The sequence below is a fragment of the Pleurodeles waltl genome, chromosome 10 (genome assembly GCF_031143425.1).
Source record: "Pleurodeles waltl isolate 20211129_DDA chromosome 10, aPleWal1.hap1.20221129, whole genome shotgun sequence".
Taxonomy (NCBI): Eukaryota; Metazoa; Chordata; class Amphibia; order Caudata; family Salamandridae; genus Pleurodeles; species Pleurodeles waltl.
This window is the reverse complement of record NC_090449.1, coordinates 172711908-172735718: the sequence shown is the minus strand read 5'-3', so window position 1 is coordinate 172735718 and position 23811 is coordinate 172711908.

The following is a 23811-nucleotide window of genomic DNA, read 5'->3' as shown; positions in this document are numbered from 1 at the left end:
ATTTTAAGCGTAGTCGTTCAAGAAGAGGCTGCGAGTAGAGGTGGTTTGTTAATTCAGCGTAGAGGCCAGCCATGATGCCTTTTTGCCGGCCCCATTTCTGGAGATAGGTGACGATGGGTGAGGTTTTGAGCGTCCACAGGGGGGTTCCTAATGTTCTACGCATACAGTGTTTAAGTTGTAGGTATCGCCACTCCTGGTTACTGAGGATACCGAACTCTTCCTGGAGGGAGGCGAAAGTGCGGAAGCTATCTCCATCTATTATATGAGATATATTGTGGATACCTGCCTCGGACCATTGGGGCCATCTGAGAATATTTCCTCCTATTTTAATGCTTTTGTTCCCTACTATGGGAGCCTGAGTGTGCAGGGAGGGGTGTACTCCTAGTAGTCGATGGGCTCTGCACCACGCTGTGTTTGTAGCCTTGAGGATGGGGTTAGCTGGGGGAACATGGTCAGCGTATATTCCTCCCATCTCCGTGTGTTGTCCATATAGGAGTTTCTCTGTGGTCACCCATTGCGGTGGATCGGTATATCTGGAAGTGTGTATATTAGCTGTGAGAGTTGTAGGGCCAGTGAGTATTGTTCTACCGAAGGCAGTCCTAATCCTCTGTAGGGCCGTCGTGCCAGTATTGTTGCAGGTTTCAGTCTTGGGCGTGTGGAGCCCCAGACAAAGGCCCTTATGGATGCATCAATTAGACGGAGTGAGGAAAGAGGTATCTGTAGAGGGAGCATGCCTAGCACGTATGGGAAACGTGGTAGGGTGACCATTCTGACCGCCTGTGTCCTACCCCACATGGATAGGCCTAGTAGAGACCATTTGGCAAAGCCTTGTTTCATTTTGGATATAAGGGGGTCTATGTTGTCCCTGACCATATGTTCCAGACCTTAATGAACGTTCCTAAATATTTAAGGCGGGTCGGGGTCCATTTGAATTGGAGGCCATGTATCGCTGCCCTCGTCGTTATGCGGGATATTGGTAGTGCTTCGCTTTTATCCCAGTTTACCCGTTATCTGGATAGGGATGCAAAGTCTTCTATAGTGGAAAGTAGTGCTGGGAGGGAGGTTTCTAGATCGGACATTGTTAGCAGAATGTCGTCTGCGTAGAGATAGATTTTGGATATGCCCCCGGGTATGTGGATCCCTTTTATCTGGTGAGAATTTCGTATGGTGGCAGCTAAGGGTTCCATGGCCAATAGGAAGAGAAGTGGTGACAGGGGGCATCCCTGGCGTTTGCCCCTTCCAAAAGGGAATGGGTCTGACAAGATGCCCCCACAATTAACCTGTGCTGTGGGGTGGTCATATAATAAATGTACTTTAGAGATAAATTGTTCCCCCAGGCCAAAATGCTTCATGGTTGTGAATAGGTAGGGCCACTCGATGCAGTCATATGCTTTCTCCGCATGTAGGGACAGGGCTTCGTCAGGTAATTGTAGGGATTCTAACAGTGTATGGCAGAGAGTTCGCATATGATTTCTAGAGGTACGGCCCGGCACAAACCCTACTTGGGTATTGTGAATCAATGATGGTATAACCTTACGGAGCCGCGCTGCCAGGACGCTGGCTAGGAGTTTGACATCCCCATTCAAAAGGGAGATAGGACGGTAACTGCCACAGAGAAGGGGGTCCCTCCCTGGCTTAGGCAGGACGACAATCGCGGCTTTATTGGATAGAGCGCCCAGGGAGCCTTCTTTACATGCTTCCGTCAGTGCTTCATGTACTGCGGTGGTTGCCTCCTCCCCGGCCCACTTATAGAATTCCGCAGGGAATCCGTCTTCTCCTGGAGATTTATGGTAGGGGAGGCTTGTTATAACTTGAGTTATCTCTTCTTTGCTTATATTACCGTCTAAGAGGGTCCTGCCTGCCTCAGACAGGCGAGGTAGATTGGCTGCGGTGAGGAATGTCTCCATTTGTGTTTGATCTGTCATTGTTTCAGGAGTGTACAGATGTCGGTAGTACTTGGCGAACTCGTTTACAATGTCTTGTGGACGAGTTAGCACTGCTCCTGATGCAGATGTTATGGCCGCAATGGCGGAGGCTGCCTCTCTTTGTCGGAGCTGTGCCGCTAGGAGGCGTCCTGCTTTTTCTCGTTGTTCGTAATGGCGGTCTCGCAATTTTTGCAGTGCGTATTCCGCCTGAGATGTGTAGAGTCGTTATGTGCCATGCGGGCCTGTTCTAAAGCGTGTCGCAGCCTGGGGGATGGTTGGACGATATATTGTTTAGTGAGGTCCTGGATCGTGGTCTCTAAGGTAGTTTGGCGGGCTATTCTATCTTTATTGGCCAGTGCTGCGTCTTGCATCATATTCCCCTTCAGGGTCGCTTTTGCCGCCGCCCATAGGATCCTTTTTGAGGACACAGTGCCTGTATTCTCGGCCATGTATGTAGATATATGAGCTTTTAGTTGTTCCTTCCCTTGGGGAGAGCGGTATCTGCGTACCGCCAGACGCCATGGTTTTCGACCAGAGAAGGATAGTCCCACCTGGATCTGGATTAGTATTGGGGAGTGATCTGAGAGCCCGCTATCTAGGATGCAGGTGTCTTGCATATGAGAGATTACAGTATGTGATACCAGGAAATAATCCAGGCGCGATTGGGTGCCATGGACGGTGGATAGGAAAGTATATTCCTTCTCTATTGGGTGTTGTATTCTCCAGCAGTCCACTAGACCGACGTCGGTGGTCAGGTCCGTCAGGAGTGCTCTATCGTGATTGTTACATATATCAACAGGGCCTGTCCTATCCATTATGGCATCTTGGACGAGATTCCAGTCTCCCCCAATTATGTATCGAGTAGTTCAGATTTCTGTCAGAAGGCGATTTAGCTGTAGGAGGAATGAGCGTTTTGGGCCGATTGGTGCGTAGATGGATCCCACGCATAAAAAGGTGTCCCCTAGTTTTAGTTTAGCAAATATATACCTTCCTTCCGTGTCATTCCAAGTTTTAATGATAGTGACCGGAAGTGATTTTCGCACTAGTATCGCCACTCCACATTTGCGGGACCCGCTACTTCCGGGTTCCTGGCCCGCTGGACGGCAGCTGAAGGCAACCCTCCCTACCCAATCCCGTTTGAGTTTACTGGATTACAGAGTGTCAAGGTGAGTCTCTTGGATCAGAGCTATATCTGTTTTTTTGGATTGGAGATAGGACAGTATCTTTTTCCGTTTAACATAGCTCGTCATGCCGTGTACATTCCAAGAGAGTATCCGTAGTGGTCGCGTCGCTTGAGGGTGTTTCTTCGACATCTTGGATAATTGTGAGTAAACACCCTCGTTCCGGGGTTGATGTTGGTGGGAAGGGAGGGAGGCTGGGGGATATTGACTTAGTTGTTAGAGTGGGAGTTTTGCTTTGGTATGGTACGGTGTTTTATACGGAGGATAGCAGCTGGTGGGGGGCCAAGGGTGTCCTCTGGAAAAGAAAGAGGAAAGAGAAGATGGGGTGAATGAAGAGGGACAATATAGGTAGAGTGAGAGCTAGGGGGAGGGGGGATATGGGGGGAAGAAGACAAGGGAAAATGAGGGGATAAAAGGCGTGCAATTGGGGGGGGGGAGAATAGATGGGGTCTGGGATGAGGGAGGTTAGGAGCCCAACCTCCTTTGTTCGTTAGGTCTGTAAACGGCAGGTCTGATTTCTCTCGGAGCTCACGTGCCGTCGGGTGATCTCCGTCGGGGGGGTGAGGGGGGAGGTAGCAGACAGCCAGTTATCAATATGTCGGTGGTAAGGAGGGGTGGGGAATACACAGCTGTGTTTATGTTTATGTATATGTATCGAGAAACGGGTCCGTTCGTCAATGGTTAATGGCTAGTATAGTGTTTATATGACTAAAGTGTATATCAATTAAAATAATGATCGGTTGATAACTATGATACCTGGGCGGCATTGGAAATGGAAAGGAGGGAGAAGGTGTGGAGTGTTGATGGGGAATGGTATTTAGGATGTTGCCCCGAATAGTTGGTGTTGTATGGTATCATAGGGTGTTTGTGGACTCTTAAGATAGGGACATAAATTGGAGTAAATTGGGGTAAAGACGCGGCTGATAGAAGGGCAGAGTTCGGTTGGCGAGGGGGGGGAGCAGGGCGAAGGAGGGGGGGAGGAGCTCAGACAGAGTATTACAGTTCTCGTGCAGGGAAGGGTACATGAAGATACCAATATACAATATAATAATAATATAATAATAATACGTGCTGAACATTTCTTTTAAACTATAACACTGCTTCATCTCGCTACACAACGTTTCAGTGATACTGTGAGTTGATCAACATAGTACATCCTAGTATCTTATCGCATTATCATGTTATCATGTTAAGAACCATTATGCCAGGCGTCTCGCTATTTATCATAGGATAGGTAATGGGTGTTACTAAGCCCCGGATTACACGAGGATAGTGCGTATCTCACCCCGTTACAAATTTCTTGCCGTGTATTATTACATCATAATACTGACTGAGCTACTAAGGTCTTACTTGACATATGCTACCATCATGGTCGTTCTGTTTTAGATGGTAATTTAGGCTAATAACAATGATTAGGCTGGGGAGTAGTACGATCGTTCGAGAGGGGGAATAGCTGATAATTTACATTATGATGTTATAATGTGATGTGGTGTGACAGTGTAAGATATCATATTGTTTCGCTTTGTTATGCGGCGCTGTGTTGTATTATGTCCTTGTGTTCTGTTTTTTTTTTCAGTTTTCTTATAGTAAAATGAAGTAAAGACAAGTAAAGTCAAGTAAAGTAAAGTAATGGGGGCGTTAATGTGTCTCTGGTTATATCGTGTTGTGTATCCCTGTGTTGAGATTAATTTATCTTTACGTGGTCTAGTCCCATCCCTGGGGGTGATAATGGGGGCTAGATGGTTCTGTTGTCGACGCTGGTCGAGTATGGTGTATATTAGGGAGGTTTCGCATACCATGTTGTTTTTCGCTGTAAGGTATTTTATAGTGTGTGAGATACAGGGCAGGTTCCGTAATATATGATTATTGTTTGTTATTTGTTATCTATTTAATGCCCCTGTTACCTTGTTATAGGGTTGTAGGGTCGGGACTGGGTCCTTATTCGACGTACAGGGAGACAATAGGTTTTGGACTCTATGCTAGTAATCATCACCTGTCGTGTACTGAGGACAGATAGCCATTTACTGTTAGTCTCCCCTTATAGGGCCTCGGCTCTAGTCGTGAAGAACATGGACTTTACAAGCATCTAGTGTTGATATTGATACTAGATGCTGGGCAGTTACAATAGTAATACACATATGATCTGGAAAGGTACTCATCCGTCCTCTGGGTCTACAGCTGTTGTTTCCGACTCTCTAGCGACAGTCCCACATGTCGTCTTGTCACGTTGCCTTCTCAAGGAGATCCAGTTGTTGGCTTTAAAGGGGAGCGGGATTTGTCTCTCTCCGATAGTTGAGTGTGGGTTACTACTGCATGTAAAATCTGACCTCTCTCGTCATATGATCTGGTTAGTCTCTCCATGTCTCTGCCTCTGTGACTGGCTCCGGCATCGTATAGAACCGCCTTCGTCTTTTCCATTCCTAAGTGGGGGGTTTTGGCCCTGTCACTGCCTCCTGCAATGTCCTGCTCGCAGGCCGTGCTGAGGGAGTCCATAGGCTGGGATTGAAAAGAGTCAAGGAAGAGTCTCAGTTCGTCGGGGTTATAGAAGTCCTTGGATACTCCATTTTTGGTAACCCACATTCTTGCAGGGTCAAAGAGGCCATATTTCATCTCTAGTTTACGGAGCCGAGGTCGTAGAGATAGGAAAGCATTTCTACGTTCATTAGTTTCCTTGGAGTAATCGGCTGTTATTCGGATCTCGTGCTGATCTATTCGGAAAGGGCTGTGGTTGCGTGCTGCTTGGAGTATTTGACAGGTTTGATTATGCCGCAGCAAGCATGCGATGATTGGACGGGGCCTTGAAGAGTCGTCAGAGCGTCTTGGGCCTATCCTGTGTGCCCGTTGGAATTCTAGCGGCGGGTCAAAGTCCAGCAAAGTCATTTTTGGAAGGGTGGAGGTCAGAAAGGCCTGCATATCCGAGCCTTCTTCATTTTCCGGGATCCCAAGTACGCGGATCTTGTCTCTCCGACTCCTATCCTCCATATCCGTTAATTTGCTCCTGAGGTGGAGGAGGTCTTGTTCTCGTTCCTGAGACATGTTGATCTGTGTCTCTAGTGATCCCATGCGTTGCTCTAGCCCTGTCACTCTAGATTGAAAGCCTGCAATGTCAGATCGCATGGATTTAGTTTCTAGTGTCAATGAAGTTATAGAGGCGTCCATCCCCTCTATGCGACGACTAACAGCGGTGATCTCCTGTAGTATCCTGTCCATAGTCGTGGATTGGTCTTTATCAGACATTGTGTTAGGCTTGTTTGAAGGTGATGATGTTTGGGGATTCATCTTTGTGGGGGTTAGGCTTTTGTGTTGTAGTGCTTCTGAGAACAATAGTTGTCGTGCAGGCTTGCTGACGGGTTTATGGTTCGATTTGTTGCCGGGCATCGCCTCAACTGTTTGCAGAGTATGGTCTCGTGAGGCCCTCATCTCCCTCAGCAAGTTCCGGTATCTGCCGAGGTTGGTTCTTCAGTGGTTGATGTTGTTTGCGTTGAGTAGTAGTAGGGGGGTGGAGGGGAGGGGCTGATTTACCTTCCTCTGAGTCTTGTGCCGTCCGTCTGATCTGGCAGGGGTAGACGTGATTCTTCTATCCTCGCCAGTATCCCCCAGTAGTTGTAGTGGGCGGTGAGGGCTTTGGTATCTTACACTGGTGCCAGGATGACCCAAAGAGAGGAGGGGGGGGATACATCTGTCTCTTCTCCTCTCCTATCCCCTCTCCTGTGTCTCTGCTCCCTTAGCTCCCTCTGACTTCCCTTATCTCCGCGATTCCTCCGGTGGCTCCCCCTCCGCGCCTCTTCGTCTCTGCGTGTCCCTTCTCCTCGGGTCTCTCTCCTCTCCCTCCATTCCTCCTGTCGTACCCCTCTCCTCCTGTCCCCTCCGCCCCCCTCAGTATTAGCCGAGGGGCGAGGGTTTATTAGGATGTCTCAGTAGGAGGGTTTTATAATCCCTCTGTGGTGGAAAAGAGGGGAGAGGGGGAGCCGTACCTCTGCCTCCGGTGTTGCCGTTCCGTTTTGAAGAGGTTCGATCCTACCTCTCTGGCCGGGTCGTTGAAGAGACCGCACCCCTTCGCTGTCTCCCTTTGAGGGTCCGAAGGTCCGTGGGTATTTGTTAGCGGTGTCGGGAGGTGGAAGCTGGTCGTCACAGCTCCCGCAGTCCCCGAGGTCTGCTCAGTTGACTCCTTGCCGCTGCGGGCGCTTCGATCTCGGTCTTCTGAAGATGTGACTCCGCCCCTCTTGCCGGGCCTTATCGGCCTGGGGCGAGTCACGGGTTTTCTGCCTTACGCCCCGCTGTTGCGGAGTCCCCAGGCATGGTTCTTCGTCGCCGCTGTTATGGAGGTGGTGGGGCTCCGGACCCGGTATGTTGTCCGGCTGTCTTCTCGCCCCCGTCGCCCCTCCAGGATCGTCGCGGCTCGGAGCACTCGCTCTAAGCGGCCATCTTGTTTCGTGGCCCGGCCACGCCCCCAACTCAAGTGAATTTTAAAAGGCAAGCCTATAAACCAACCAAACTGATGGGCGTGACATGGGTGTGGTTGAAAGCCCACAGAGAGATTACACCAGGGACAGAGCGCTTTGCGCTCAACCCTAAAAATGGCCCCTAGAAGTGTAAACATTACTATGATTTCCTAGTTCAGGGATTTGCTGAAAGGTTTGAAAAGCAAGCATGAAGTCACACAATCCACGGCTAAGCATTTGTTGACGTAGTATACTACATCAGCATCACTGTTCTGTAAATGGATCACTGATGTCCCACATTGGAGTAAGAATCTAGATTGACATAAAACTGACCATGCACCACTAGTGTCAATGAGATGAGAGCAGTGCTTAATTGGTGCCAGTGTTTTCTGGTGCTTGGCACCAGCACCTCTTTCTAAATACCTGCACCTATTTCTTCCCCACATGGTGGTACTGTATGCCTATTTTCCAGCAAAATTCCTCTGTGGTGTCTTAACATGCGCATATATACACAGTGGTACAGTTTCACTGGCATTTGGCAACAGTGACAGTAGCTGGACTGGTGCCAGCTACAGTAGACTATCAAAAAAATACTTTGGTTCGTGGCACTTAGATTTTTTACAAATTAAGTAGTGGATGGCAGTGCTGTTTTCTAAATTCCACTCTTCAATCGGAACTGTCATTTGAAGTCTCACTCAAGAAGTTGTTTTCATGAGTGCCTCATAGGCTTGGGGCTCCTCTAAGTGCACAAATTCCTGCTGTGTCAAATACCCAAAGACCCTGCATATTTACTCAGTATCATAATATATCCACACCATTCAATCGCCCTGGAGCACCTCTCACCAGGCACACACACACGCACTACACAACAATATCTCCTGTTCCTAAGGGAGATACTTCTATACAGAAGGTTTTTGCAAGAATGATCTTTTATTGGTCAGGTATAACCCAAGCCACTGGACTTATGTGCAGCGGAGGACCAAACTATGAAACAGGGTTGACTAAATAATGCAGCAAGAAAAGACAAATTGTGCTTAGTATTGTGGCACATTTTATGGCAGAATTACTTCACCTTACTGTCATCTGTACAATCTTTCACTGTCTCAGCAAATATTTCACCTCATTAGTATCAGTTGAAACCTAATTACATATATCAGCAATTAAAAGGTGATATGCCACTATGTGGCAAAAATCCTGTCAGTTAAGCCTGGGAATGGGAACAAAGGCTCAATCAATCAGACAGATCAAACCTTAAAGTTGTGCAGGCTATGCATGCTATAGGATGAAGAATATAATTATTTAAATATTTATTTTCCAAGAATGACAGTGATTGTTTTTTTGCTTAAGGTACACACGATTGTAACTCAATCACAAGGCAGATCCATGGTTACTAGCAACTGTTTCCTCACAGAAAGACATTTTTAATTCATAGATCTGTTTATAGCACCTTTTGTTAGACACCTGCCATCTTTTATAAAAAGATACTTCAGATGTCTCTAAAATTGTTGATAACATATCTTGGGAAGATGATTTGTTTTAAGTAACTATGGATGTGAAATCACTATATACTTGTTTCATAGTAGAATGTTGTTTGCAAATGGCCAATTTTGTTGTTAATACTTTTTTCTTTATGACAATTATACCATCAGGTTTGTGGGACTGCCATGAGATCATGATTTGCGCCTTCAAATTTCTCTTTGTATATGGGTAAATTTAAGAAAGATTACTTAGGAGGACCTACAATGCAAACATTTGATATGAATATTCTACGTTAGTTCAGGTTTATTAATGATATTTTTATGATTTGGGAGGGTGATGAGTCCTTGTTATGAGATTTTCACTCCGTTTTAAATCAGAACTTATTCAACATTAAACTAACTTAACTTTGGAATATAGGGAGCAAATTACATTTTTCTTGATTGCATTCTGTATTTTGAAGATCATAAGGGTGTGAGTAAGATTCATGGAAAATCCACTTCGAAAACCAGTACTCCTCACTCAAAGTTTGCTTATCGTCTGCAATAAAAGCATATCATTCCCTGTGGAGAATTGCTGACAGCACAATGATTTTGTAATAATGATACTGAAAATTAGAAAGAAGTAATCAATATTAACCAATGCTTCATGCAGAGAGAGTACTACAGCCAGATTATTAAGAAAGCTGTGAAGAGAGCTAGGCTATACTCTAGGAATGAACTACTGTAAAAAAAACGAATAACCAATTGAGTAACACAAAAAGGAGTTTGGAATGGTCAAATTTATCCTAAACTCTTATCTTGAAAGTTGTCAGGTGTATAAAATCATGAATAATCATTGGCAGCTTTTCCTGTTAAATAAAGAATTGGTTAAAGATATAATGGGTCAACCTGAAATTATCTTCAAACGCAGTAGACATTGAAAGACATTTTATGTCCCAGTTATACTATTTGATTTTCTAAGAAACAGAAAAGACACATTGTAACTTTAATAGGCTTGTTTAAATATGGTAACTGTATCTGTTGTGAATTTACTAATGAAAAACAAATGACCTTTTTCAATTGTGAAATTAGAACTTACCAAATATCAGCGCTTTTTAATTGTTATACTAAATTCTGCATTTACATTATCACATGTGCATGTCTTAAATATATGTAGGTTCAGCAATTCATCCTGTGAAAGAAAAGTGGAAAGAACATTTAGGGGCGTTCAAAAATCCAAATGTCAGATGTCCATACACTTCAAGGAACAGAATATGGGAAAAGGCTAAGTGAGATACAGTTTGTAGCAATTGAATCTGTCAAACAACATAGAAAAGGTGGTGATCAGACACATAGATTATGTGAGAGAGTGAGCTTCTGGATTTTTACATTGCAGGCTTTTGAGTTGGGCTTCAAAAAAGAAGAGGAATTACATTACTTGTTGTAGTGAAGTTTTGGAAGTAGTTACTATTTAATTCATACCAGTATCTCATTAGGTAGTCCCTTTAGTATTTTAGTTCATTGCCTTTTATCTCTCTAGATATATAAATACTGACAGGTCCCTTTTGGGTAATCTGAAGTTATCATTGTGTATAATGCATCATATTATGATTTCTATTGGCTTAGAAATGGTGAAAATAAGCATTATTTATGGTTCTTTAAGTGTGGTTGAGTATACCAGGTATCTGATAGCAGCCTCGCTATGCTCGAGTCACAATTCATGCTACTTCGTCCTACACGTCTCTTGTAGAGCACTAATGCCAAACCATTTCCTTCCATAGAAAGTGGCACTGCTTAGTTCAAGTGCAGTCAATTTGTGTTTAATGTGACTAACTGGTATGTGAGGTTGTGTTCATGTTGTGTTCAATGGCTGTTAATAGTAGATCAACTTCCCTCAAACTTTTTGACACAGGTCCCCCACCACATTGGCTGTAGTTGATATAACATTTTTGGTTAATTTGTTGACATCTGTGCCTCCACACTCCATAACAAACCTGAATAACTCCAACCCCAAATTACCAATTCAAGGTAGTCAACATAATAACTCATGTCAGTGCACTCAACAAGTCACCCAGCTATAAGGGGAATTGAATTGGGCTGGCAACAACTGTCTCCAGAAGTATGAATTTCCCATCCGTAAACTGTGGTTGCAAATTGCACACTGCCTTTTGCAAATTGAAATGTAGTGATAGGTCAGATCTCAAAAATTTGAATCACAGCGTGACACATTTTGACCTACCTCGCTAGGGCAAGCAGACCGCCATATATGTAATTGCCTTTAAATACAACATTTTTTTTCCTGCAGACAGTTTTCGTAAAAGGAAAATGGGACATGGTTAAAAAAAATGAAAAGTTAAAGTTATTCCTCAATGTTTACTTAAACCATTTAATGATTCAGGAAACCTTTTCTGAATCATTAATTGGGATTAGTACATCACAAGATGTGTTTTTGCAGTCGCACACACTCAGATTTACGGAGCTTTTGTGACCGAGGCCCCGAGCCACTGTTTTGCACTGGTGAGGACGGATTGCCTCTAGCATTGCTGATACTTAACACATTGGGGGTCATTCTGAGTCTGGCGGGCGGCGGAGGCCGCCCGCCAGACTTCCCCCCTCCAAAATACCGCTCCGCGGTCGAAAGACCGCGGAGGGTATTCTAAGTTTTTCCCTGGGCTGGCGGGCGGTCGCCAAAAGACCGCCCGCCAGCCCAGGGAAAAACTCCCTTCCCACCAGGATGCCGGCTTGTAATCGAGCCGGCAGAGTGGGAAGGTGCGACGGGTGCTGTTGCACCCGTCGCGTATTTCACTGTCTGCCAAGCAGACAGTGAAATACTTGTAGGGGCCCTCTTACGGGGGCCACTGCAGTGCCCATGCCAGTGGCATGGGCACTGCAGGGGCCCCAGGGGCCCGCGACCCCCCCTACCGCCATCCGGTTCCCGGCGGGCGGACCGCCGGGAACTGGATGGCGGTAGGGGGGGTCGGAATCCCCTCGGCGGCGCAGCTAGCTGCGCCGCCTTGGAGGATTCCAAAGGGCGGCGGTACACTGGCGGGAGACCGCCAGTGTTGCCGTTCCGACCGCGGCTTTACCGCTGCGGTCGGAATGCCCTTGGGAGCACCGCCGGCCTGTCGGCGGTGCTCCCGCGGTCATTCGCCCTGGCGGTTTTTACCGCCAGGGTTAGAATGACCACCATTGTGTGGAAATAATAATGAGGCATATTAAACCCAGATGGTGATCGTAAAGGCCAACTGGAAGCAAATAGGCAGATGAGGAGATCCTGCCAAACCCCTTTGAATTGACGCATACTAGTCCATAGGTCGGAAGAAACTTCCTCTAATTCACCTCCACACCATCATCGTCCTCACTAGAGATGAGAAGGGAGCAAGGGGCAGTGCCAGATCTCTTGACCAATCTTGGCTGCTTTAGTTGCTGCCGCCACTCACACTAGTAGGACATCTCCCTCTCTCCATTGCAGTGCTCCAGGTTTGGACCCAGGGTTTTCTGGACCCCAGCCTTTAATTTACTCACCTTGACATGGGTCAGGTAGAGTCCTGGTCTGTGAGTATGATGCCCAGAAGTTATGTTGCTTTATGGTTGCCTATGAAATGATGTAGTTTATTCTGGAATTTGTAAGAGATGCAGAAAAAATATTGGCATGCATATCTGATCTGATAATATGTGCAGCCTGTTGGAAAAAGGGTTATTGGTAAGGGCAGGTAGGTACCTACACTTAGCAATAGGCCACTAACCTCCACTTAGGTCCAGTTAGGTCTCAGTAAATTAAACCTAGCTCAAACCTTTGTAGCTTGGCAACGAGCATCAAGGCTTAACTTAGGAGACAGAGGCCCTCATTCTGACCTTGGCGGGCGGCGGAGGCCGCCCGCCAAAGTCCCGCCGTCAGATTACCGTTCCGCGGTCGAAAGACCGCGGCGGTAATTCTGACTTTCCCGCTGGGCTGGCGGGCGGTCGCCTTCAGACCGCCCGCCAGCCCAGCGGGAAAGAGGCTTCCACGATGAAGCCGGCTCGGAATCGAGCCGGCGGAGTGGAAGCTGTGCGACGGGTGCAGTTGCACCCGTCGCGTATTTCACTGTCTGCGCAGCAGACAGTGAAATACTTGTAGGGGCCCTCTTACGGGGGCCCCTGCAATGCCCATGCCAGTGGCATGGGCACTGCAGGGGCCCCCAGGGGCCCCGCGACCCCCCCTACCGCCATCCGGATCCCGGCGGTCCGACCGCCGGGATCCGGATGGCGGTAGGGGGGGTCGGAATCCCCGCGGCGGTGCAGCATGCTGCGCCGCCGTGGCGGATTCAATGGGGTGGCGGTACACTGGCGGGACCCCGCCAGTGGTGCCGGTCCGACCGCGGCTTTACCGCCGCGGTCGGAATCCCCATTGGAGCACCGCCGGCCTGTCGGCGGTGCTCCCGCGGTCCTCCGCCCTGGCGGTCAAAGACCGCCAGGGTCAGAATGACCACCAGAGTGTAAAGCATTGAAATATCACAAAACAGTAATTAAATAAAACACAGGAAACAGTTTAAAAATCCAAAACCAATTTATAAAAATGGATTATATTTTTATCTTTAAAATGACACAAAAACGAATAAAATCGCATAAAGGGAAACAGAGACATGAATTTTTAAAGAATTATTGTTTTTTTAGCACCTAGAAACAAAAAGCGCCAATCGGGTCATCTGGTTGCACCTCGACCGGGGCAAAGTCAAAGTTTAAGGCTGACCGCAATGGAGCCCTGCTCGACTACAGAACGCGGGAGGCCTCAGTTAAAAGTTTACCTTCACACTTAGGCCCTCATTACAACATTGGCGGTAAAAGCCGCTTACCGCCGTGCAGAAGACCGCTAACACACCGTCGCAGCCGCGGTAAACCGGCACGGTCATTATGACCCCCAACTCGGAAACTGCCAAAATACAGACACCCACAGAAGTCCGCCACACCAAAGGCCAGCGATAAACTGGCGATAACCAAACCGACACTGTCACGCCAACAGAAATATGCCCACACTATCACGACACACGAATCCACGCAGCGGTCTTTCAACCGCGGTATCCCATTGGCGGTACACACGCTCAAAATACACACACTCCTACAAAACACAGCCACATTGGACAAATCCAAATATACACACCTGATACACATACAAACACCACTCCCACACACCCAATACAATATAAAACACACACCGACATCACCCACAAACCCCCACCACAAAAAAATCGGGATGACGCACAGAGAGAGAGACCATATAGAAGAATCGAGCACCCAGACGCACATATTACCATCACCCACAAAAATACCATGCACTTCACACAACACACCAATACACATCACCACACTTATCACCACACATTCCACCCCACACATAACCAACACCACCCCATGGCACCGCAAAGACACCCCAGGTTTTCTGAGGAGGAACTCAGAGTCATGGTGGAGGAAATCATCCAGGTAGAGCCACAGCTATTCGGAACACAGGTGCAGCAGACGTCCATTGCAAGGAAGATGGAGCTATGGAGCAGAATAGTCGACAGGTTCAACGCAGTGGGACAGCACCCAAGAAATCGGGATGACATCAGGAAGAGGTGGAACGACCTACGGGGGGAAGGTGCGTTCCGTGGTATCCAGACACCGGATTGCAGTGCAGAAGACTGGCGGCGGACCCCCACCTCCTTCCCCAGAATTTACGACATGGGAGGAGCAGGTCTTGGCGATCCTGCATCCTGAGGGCCTCGGCGGAGTATCTGGAGGAATGGACTCTGGTGAGTCACATCTTCACTACTTCATCCCCCCACCCCACCTGCATGCCAACCCATACCCCCACCCTCAGCCTCACCCCCATCACTCCTACTCCTTGCAAATGTCCCACCATCACAACACACCCATCCCAACACCAAGCCCTGCATGCGACCACAAAGCATGGACACCCATCACCAAAGCATGCCCACTGCACATACCCATACCCCCCTCAAACCACCGACACAAAAGCCCCCACACAGGAATGCAATCACTGGGGGACACGGGCACCCACCCATTGCACACCATTCCACACACAGATGCAATAATCATGCTTTTATACCCCTGCAGGACCCCTACGCAACGTCACCGCACAGTAGGGTCCACAAATGTCCACCCCGCCCCCAGAAGAGGCCCACAGTGATGACTGTAGCTCTGTCGACCTGGATCTAGATGACCAGCCCGGCCCATCGGGGACCTCGGGACAGTCGGTTCCCCTCACACAGCCACAGGCCACTGCAGACCTACCCGCCTCTGGAAACACCAGCACAGCACCCACCCAGCGGGCCCACACCTCTGTCTCCAGGACACGTCAAGCAGCAGTGTGTTCACCACTACAGGGCACCCAGGTTAACCCACCACCCCAACAACAACAGGGACCTGGGGGCAGTGGCAGTGGGCACACGGTCAAGGGGACAGAGGCCCAGGGAAACAGGGGAACTGGGAGGGCTGCTGTGGGGACAGGCCCAGGGAACCCACTCTCCATGAGGCCCTCTCCTCCATCATGGGAGCATACCACCACTCCCAGGAGACGATGGCTACGGTACTGGCCAAGTTTCAGGAGACCCAGCGCATGCAGGAGGAACAGTATTTGGGCTTCAGGGAGGAACTCAGAACCATCAGCTCCGCCCTGGGCACCATCGTAGGGGTGCTGAATCTGGTAGTGACCACTTTGAGGGACACTGTGGCACCACAAAGGGCCCCTGACACTAGCATGGACCAAAAACTGCACACCACCTCCGCCGGCGCTAGTGGACAGGAGGCACCGCCACAGGACCAACAGGCCACCAGCACCCCACCCCCTGCAGAAGGAGAACCACCCCGCAAGCGGTCCCAGAGATCCAGGAAGAGGACAGAGTAAGATGCCAAGACCCCCGCCAAGAAAGGATACCACCCTGATAGTCATCCCACTGTCCCACTTCGTCACCCTGTCCATCCTTAAACTGCCCCAGCTCCACTTCCCAGACCCATTTGGACAATGCACCTGTGAGACTAATAGACTGGACTCTGCCATGGACATTCCTCCACCATCACCCCTCACCAATTTATAACCCCCCTCCAAAAATGTTCACGTTAATAAACACCGTTATTGCACAAAACAATCAGGAGTCTGTCTGTGAATGTGAATATATTTATATGTAATTACAGTGCCAAAATGCTTATTTACATTGTGATGCCAACATACCAATGTCACATAGCTGTAGTCCATGGGGAAACAAAGCAGATGTCACACTGTGGGACCCAGATCTCTGAAATCGTAAGGGAAAGTGACAACTCCGTTACCATACACTGGGTGAAAAGGACAGACAGTACAGAGGTAGTAGTGTTTAAGTACATGTAGTAGGCCGGTTTGTATTCTTACCTCTGTTCATTGGAAATATTGCAGTATCACCGTGTTCCTGTTGTCTATGTTGTCTTCTTCGTCTTCCTCCTCTTCACTCTCCACAGGCTCCACAGCTGCTACAACACCACCATCTGGACCATCCTCCTGCAGAAAAGGCACCTGGCGACGCAAAGCCAGGTTGTGAAGCATACAGCAGGCCACGATGATCTGGCACACCTTTGGTGAGTAGAATAGGGATCCACCTGTCATATGGAGGCACCTGAACCTGGCCTTCAGGAGGCCGAAGGTCTGCTCAATCACCCTCCTAGTTCGCCCATGGGCCTCATTGTAGCATTCCTCTGCCCTAGTCCTGGAATTCCTCACTGGAGTCAGTAGCCATGACAGGTTGGGGTAACCAGAGTCACCAATTAGCCACACACGGTGCCTCTGGAGCTGACCCATCACATAAGGGATGCTGCTATTCCGCAGGATGTAGGCGTCATGCACTGAGCCAGGGAACATGGCATTCACATGGCAGATGTACTGGTCTGCCAAACATACCATCTGGACATTCATGGAATGATAATTCTTCCGGTTTCTGTACACCTGTTCACTCCTGTGGGGGGGGACCAAAGCCACATGGGTCCCATCAATGGCACCTATGATGTTGGGGATATGTCCAAGGGCATAGAAGTCACCTTTCACTGTAGCCAAATCCTCCACCTCAGGGAAAACGATGTAGCTCCGCATGTGTTTCAGCAGGGCAGACAACACTCTGGACAACATGTTGGAAAACAGAGGCTGGGACATCCCTGATGCTATGGCCACTGTTGTTTGAAATGACCCACTAGCTAGGAAATGGAGTACTGACAGCACCTGCACTTGAGGGGGGATTCCTGTGGGATGGCGGATAGGTGACATCAGGTCTGGCTCCAGCTGGGCACACAGTTCCAGAATAGTGGCACGGTCAAGCCTGTATGTCAGGATGAGATGTCTCTCCTCCATTGTCGACAGGTCCACCAGCGGTCTGTACACCGGAGGATGCCACCATCTCCTCACATGTCCCAGCGGACGGTGCCTATGAAGGACAACAGCGAGCACAGAGTCAAACATCCCAGAGGTACGTAACCCCAGCTTTAAAAAAACACGGATCTTAACCCATCGAATGGCTTGTATGAGTGTGGATGCAAGGCCTAGGTATGTGTGAAGCAGTGCAAAAAGTAAGGCATGTGGGCCCCTGAAATGTCTGCTGCCTGACCTGTAAAGTGTGACAATGGGATGTGAGGTAACTGCGCTGGCGTTGCACACCGTGGCGGTAGGCGGTCGTAGACCGCGACGCAATGCTGCATTGGTTAACATTGGACCCTATGGGTCTCAGGAGCCAATGACGATGTGCGCCGGCGGTCGCGGTACGCCCCGCAGCGGACGTGACCGCCATTTTCTCTCTGTTAATTCACTCAATACCTGATCTTCGACAGGAGAGGACCTTCACTGCAAGTGCTGCTGTGACCTCGGTCTGGAAGGGACAATGGCTCATGCGACTGGGGAAAGGGCCCCTGCCTTCACATCAGAGGAGTTGGAGAATCTTGTGGATGGGGTCCTCCCCCAGTACGCGCTACTCTACGGTCCTCCAAACAAACAGGTAAATACACTGGGAGCATGCTGTATGGGCTATGCCTGTGTTGAGTGGGGTGGATGAAAGATGGGGGGGGGAGAGATTGAGGCATGCTTGAAACTACGGTGAGTGCATGTGCCACATGGCAAGGGTAGGGATGGGGGGCCACTCACATTGATGGTGCAGAAGGTAATTACTTTTCTTCTCCCCCTGTACATTTCATATAGGTCAGCGCCCACCAGAAGACGGATATATGGCGTGCCATTGCCAAGGACGTCCGGATCCTGGGGGTCCACCACAGACGGGGCACCCACTGCCAGAAGAGATGGGAGGACATTTGCCGCTGGAGCAGGAAGACGGCGGAGCCTCAGCTGGGGATGGCCTCCCAACGTGGGAGGTGTGCCCGTCGGACCTTGACCCCCCTGATGTTCCGGATCCTGGCGGTGGCCTAGCCCGAGTTGGTTGGGCGCGTGAGGGCATCACAGCAGACACAAGGGGGTGAGTACACTCACATTCTGCTAACTTTGCGCGCTGTGGAGGTGTCTGGGTGGGGAGGAGGGCTGTGGGTATCCCTAGGCCAGGGCGAGTTCCGTAGGCTAGGCCCCTCCGTAAGGCACGGCCCTGTGCCCCCGCTCCCCACCTCTGTAGGGTGCCAAGTACAGCTATTTATGGCCCTGTGTCACCTATGTGTGCAGATGTCGTCCATAGCCTTGTAGGCCATGTCCCAGGGATTGCAAAGTGGACCCCAAGTGTGCGGCGTAGTGCAGGGGGCTTCTGTGTCTGTGCTGTCCGCCAACGGTAGCGGGAATGCATGCACTCAACATGTCTTTCTTCTGTTCCCCCCCCTTTTTGTGGTATTACTGGTCATGTGTGCATTAGCATCATCAGGTGGAGGAGCAGTGGCACCGGAGCACGAGGGAGCTGCATCCCACATGGCCATGGAGGGCCACACTACCGACTCTGAAATCGCCAGTGGGACGGAGGGCGAGGGGAGCTCCACGGCAGGGACACGAGTGGACATTAGTGGATGGGACTCGTCCTCTGATGGGAGCTCCCTAGTGGTGGTGGCAACATCTCTGCCCCCGCAACAACAGGTACAGCCGCCACCCCCCGCACCAGCACCGCCCTCCCAGCAGCCCCTCAGCGTTTGCCCCGTGCCTGTTCACCCAGGAAGGTGGGCATCTCCTTCGCCCCAGACACCTCAGGCCCTGCCAGAGTCACCCCTGCTGCCCTCAGTGAGGAGGTCATTGACCTCCTCAGGTCGCTCACTGTTGGGCAGCCTACCATTTTGAATGCCATCCAGGGTGTAGAAAGGGAAGTGCACCAAAGTAATGCATACCTGGAGGGCATTCATTCTGGTCAGGCTGCCCTTCATCGAACCCTGCAATCTCTGGCCTCAGCACTGATGGCAGCCATTGTCCCTGTGTCTAGCCTCCCCCCTCCAACTTCCTACACCCAGACCCAATCCCCTGTACCTCTGCCTATCCCAAGCACATCATCAGACCAGCCTGCACACACCTCAACACCCAAGGGCAGCTCACACAGACATAAGCACCACACATCCCACAGGCAGTCACACAAGCAACATCCACATACAGACATACCAACATCCACTGCCTCCACTGTGTCCCCCTCCTCCATGTCTCCCTCCTCCCTGCCAGTCTTGTCTCCACTCACACCTGCATGCACAGCATCTTCAGCCACTATGTCCCTCAGCAGCACACACACCAGAACAACCTGCACACGTGCACTCACCACCCCCACTGGCATTTACACGTCCCCTGTGTCCTCTCCCAGTGTGTCTGTGCCGCCCCCACTCAAGATACACAAACGCAGGCAGCCACCCACCCAACAGCCATCCACCTCACGACAGCCTACAGCCCAGGCACCTGCACCCAAAGCCACCCCAATTACACCTCCTACAACCACAACCTCTTCCTCCACTCCCATACCCACTACACCTACCCGTCCCACTGCTCCCAAAAATGTTTTCCTCTCCAAACTTAACCTCTTTCCCTCAACTCCCCCACCCCGTCCATGTCATAGGCCCAGAGCTAGCACCTCATCCACTACATCACCGGGCCTGGTGGTGCATGTCGTACATGGTCACTGGAGTGCACCGCCCACCAGGGCAGCCAGTCTGGTACGGAGCCACAGCACAGCCAGCCCCCCACCCTCAGAAACATCCAAAAATTGACAGTGCACAGTGGCAGAGGGTCAAGACACCAGGGACAAAAATCCCTACCAGGGCTCCCGGTGGGAGTGTCGAGGCAGCTGGAACACCGGCCAAGGTGGGGAAGGGCCACAGGAGAGCATGAAAGGCTGGGAAGGACAGCATGCCCGACAACACCGCCATCAGCCCAGCTGGCCAGGAGGGCCCTGCAAGCCCCATCCCAGCTGGCCATAAGGCCACCAAAAGCAACAGCACAGCTGCCCAGGAGGGCCCCGGCACCCATAGGACAGGTGGGCAGGAGGGCCCCGCCAGGCCCAGGCCAAATGGCACATGAGCACCCCGGCATGGCCAGCAACACTGAACAGGGGACTGCCATCTGAAGCACCGCTGAACAGGGCACAGCTATCTCAAGCACAGCTGAACAGGGGACCGCCATCTCAAGCACCGCTGAACAGGGGACTGCCATCTCAAGCACCGCTGAACAGGGCACGGCTATCTCAAGCACCGCTGAACAGGGGACCGCCATCTCAAGCACCACTGAACAGGGCACGGCTATCTCAAGCACCGCTGAACAGGGGACCGCCATCTCAAGCACCGCTGAACAGGGGACCGCCATCTCAAGCACTGCTGAACAGGGCACGGCTATCTCAAGCACCGCTGAACAGGGGACCGCCATCTCAAGCACCGCTGAACAGGGGACCGCCATCTCAAGCACCGCTGAACAGGGCACGGCTATCTCAAGCACCGCTGAATAGGGGACCGCCATCTCAAGCACTGCTGAACAGGACACGGCTATCTCAAGCACCGCTGAACAGGGGAACGCCATCTCACGCAGCGCTGGCCCATGAGCGGCAGGGGCAGTGCCGCATCTGTGTCGGACAGGGCTGCACGATGCACTCTGGGCACAAGGCCCCCTCCAGAACCAGTGGAGACATGCATCCACTACCTCATTCCTGCACAGGAAGAAGCACTCTGGCCAACAGGCACCCTCCAGAACCAGTGGAGACTGTTATCCACTTGAGAGACTGTGGCTTTGCACTCCCCAGGATGGAACAGTGGGCAACCCACCCACTGTAGAGACTTGAGAGACTGTGGCTTTGCACTCCCCAGGATGGAACAGTGGGCAAGCCACCCACTGTAGAGGCTTGTGAGACTGTGGCTTTGCACTCCCCAGTATGGAACAGTGGGAAACCCACCCACTGTAGAGACTTGAGAGACTGTGGCTTTGCACTCCCCAGGATGGAACAGTGGGCAAGCCACCCACTGTAGAGACTTGTGAGACTGTGGCTTTGCACTCCCCAGGATGGAACAGTGGGAAACCCACCCACTGTTAGCCACTTGAGAGACTGTGGCTTTGCACTCCCAAGGATGGAACAGTGGGCAACCCACCCACTGTAGAGACTTGTGAGACTGTGGCTTGGCACTCCCCAGGATGGAACAGTGGGAAACCCACCCACTGTAGAGACTTGAGAGACTGTGGCTTTGCACTCCCCAGGATGGAACAGTGGGCATGGAGCCCCCTCGTGGATCTGGTGTTGTGCACTCATCCAGCTGAGGTGCCCCCCCTTCCCTTCCCCCTGAGGTGCCTGTAGTTTTGCTATCTGATGCCCCTGCAGTGTTCTCTCCGTTTTGGTCAGGTTTCCGGTGTGGGCTTTGCCCATGTTTTTTGGGCCCAGTGGTCCACGGACAATGCCTGGTACAATGCCTGGACTTGTAAATTTGGTGTATATAATAGTTTTTAGTGTGTATATATTTTTGTTTGCTGTATTTCAATATATTTCAATGGTTACAGTCATTTCCTTTTGTCTTTGCATTCTTCCATGGGGTCTGGGGGGTGTAACTGTGATGTATAGATATGTATTAGTGTGTGTGTTGTCGTGTGTGAGGGTGGGGGTGGGGGTGTTGCGTGTGTATGTCACTGTTTTTTCCCTCCCCCCTTCCCTGTGTCGTAGGTGCAGTACTCACCGTTGTCTTCTGCGCCGGCGTACATGCTCCTGGTAGAGGAGCAGGAAGACTATGGCTGGGAGGATTTGGAGTTCTGGGTCCATGGTGTCCTCGTTCCTCGTGGGGTGTGTAGAGGTGAGCGTTTTCCCTTCAAAATGCCTGTTTCCGCGGTGTTTTTATCAGCGGTGAATCCGCCCCGGAAAAGGTGGCGGATTGGACTGTTGTGATACTGTGGGCGGTACTTTGACTCCCGCCTGTCTGTTGGCGGTGACCGCCGCGCAGTTTGTTTGTACCGCCGTGGCGGTCGGAGTGTTAAAGTGGCTGTCTTTGTTGGCGGTTTCTGCCACGGTCGTGATTCCATTTTTTTTCCCGCCGGCCTGTTGGCAGTTTTACCGCCACTTTAGCACCGACCGCCAGGGTTGTAATGACCACCTTAGTCTCTTTTTCGAAGATTTTCTTCAGCGGGACGAACCAGCCAGTCCAATCCAACTTCCTGGAAAACTTCTCCGGATACGCGTCGCAGGAATCCTCGGTGGAGATTTTTACCTTCAGACTTAGTCGTTTTTTCGAGGTGAAAATCCTTTGACCGGGGTAAACCTGGATCTTGATCCGACATCCCTGGAGCCCTCCTCGGATACGCTGGCTGGGAGGTCCCGGTCAACTTTTTACCTTCTGACTTAGTCTCTTTTTCTGAGATTTTCTTTACCGGGGCGAACCAGCAAATCAGGCCGGTCGCTGTTGAGGCAAGCCGGCTAGAGTTGCCGCGGCGGCTCGGTCCCTCTATGGAGCTTTCTTTCAAAAGTTCTCCAAACTTCTCTAAACATCTGGGGCTTCTCCCAGATGTCCTTTTAAGGTTCTTTTGAGGTCCACAGCTCACCCCAAGGGTCCAGAAGTTCTGAGATGGTCCTTGGGGGTGCAGACTACAACTCCCAGAATGCACCTGGCGCAAACTCCTTTTTGGCCACTGGACAGTGGTCAGCTGGTCGCTTTCTTCAGGAGTTGGTGCAGGGGACTCTGGTTAGCAATTTTTCACCTGTAGCAAACAGGGAGTCCCTCCTTGAACCAATTGAAGCCAGGCAAAGTCCTTCTTGTGGTGAAGCCCAGGTGTGCAGCTGGTGCAGTCCTTCTGAGTGCAGGTTCCAGGTGCAGGCCAGGGGTCCAGCAGGGCAGTCCTTCTTCTTCTATAGTTCTTCCTTGTTGGATGTGGTAGGGAACTGAGGTGTGGGCGCAGGTCTGCCAGTTTTATCCTTGCTCCTGGGTGAAAAGCAGGGGGGTCCTGGTTCTCCAATCAGGTGCAGGGTCCTTCCCCCTGTGATGACCACTTCCTGGGAAGTGTGGCAAAAATCAATCCCAGGAGGCAACATTCTCCAAAAATCCATCATGGCTGAATCTGATTTTTGGAGGTTACATCTGGCTGAGCCCACCCACTGGTGTGGCTATAAATCATAAACACACCCCTCTCCTGCCCTCTCCTAATCTAATCAAGGGGGCATCTAGTTGTCTGAGGTTGCAGGATGTGGGTGTGTTGCTGGTTGCTCCAAATGTCCTTCTCTGCCTTTGAAGACCAGTTTGGCAGCCCTCCCCCTTCCTGCCTCACCATCTGCTGAGGGGAGATTTCCTCCCACAGGCACATTCCTTTGTGTGAAGCCAGGCCACTTCACACCTCATCAACGCAGCCTGGCCAGGCTGCTAGAGGCTGGCCAATCAGAGCACAGCAGCAAAAACAATG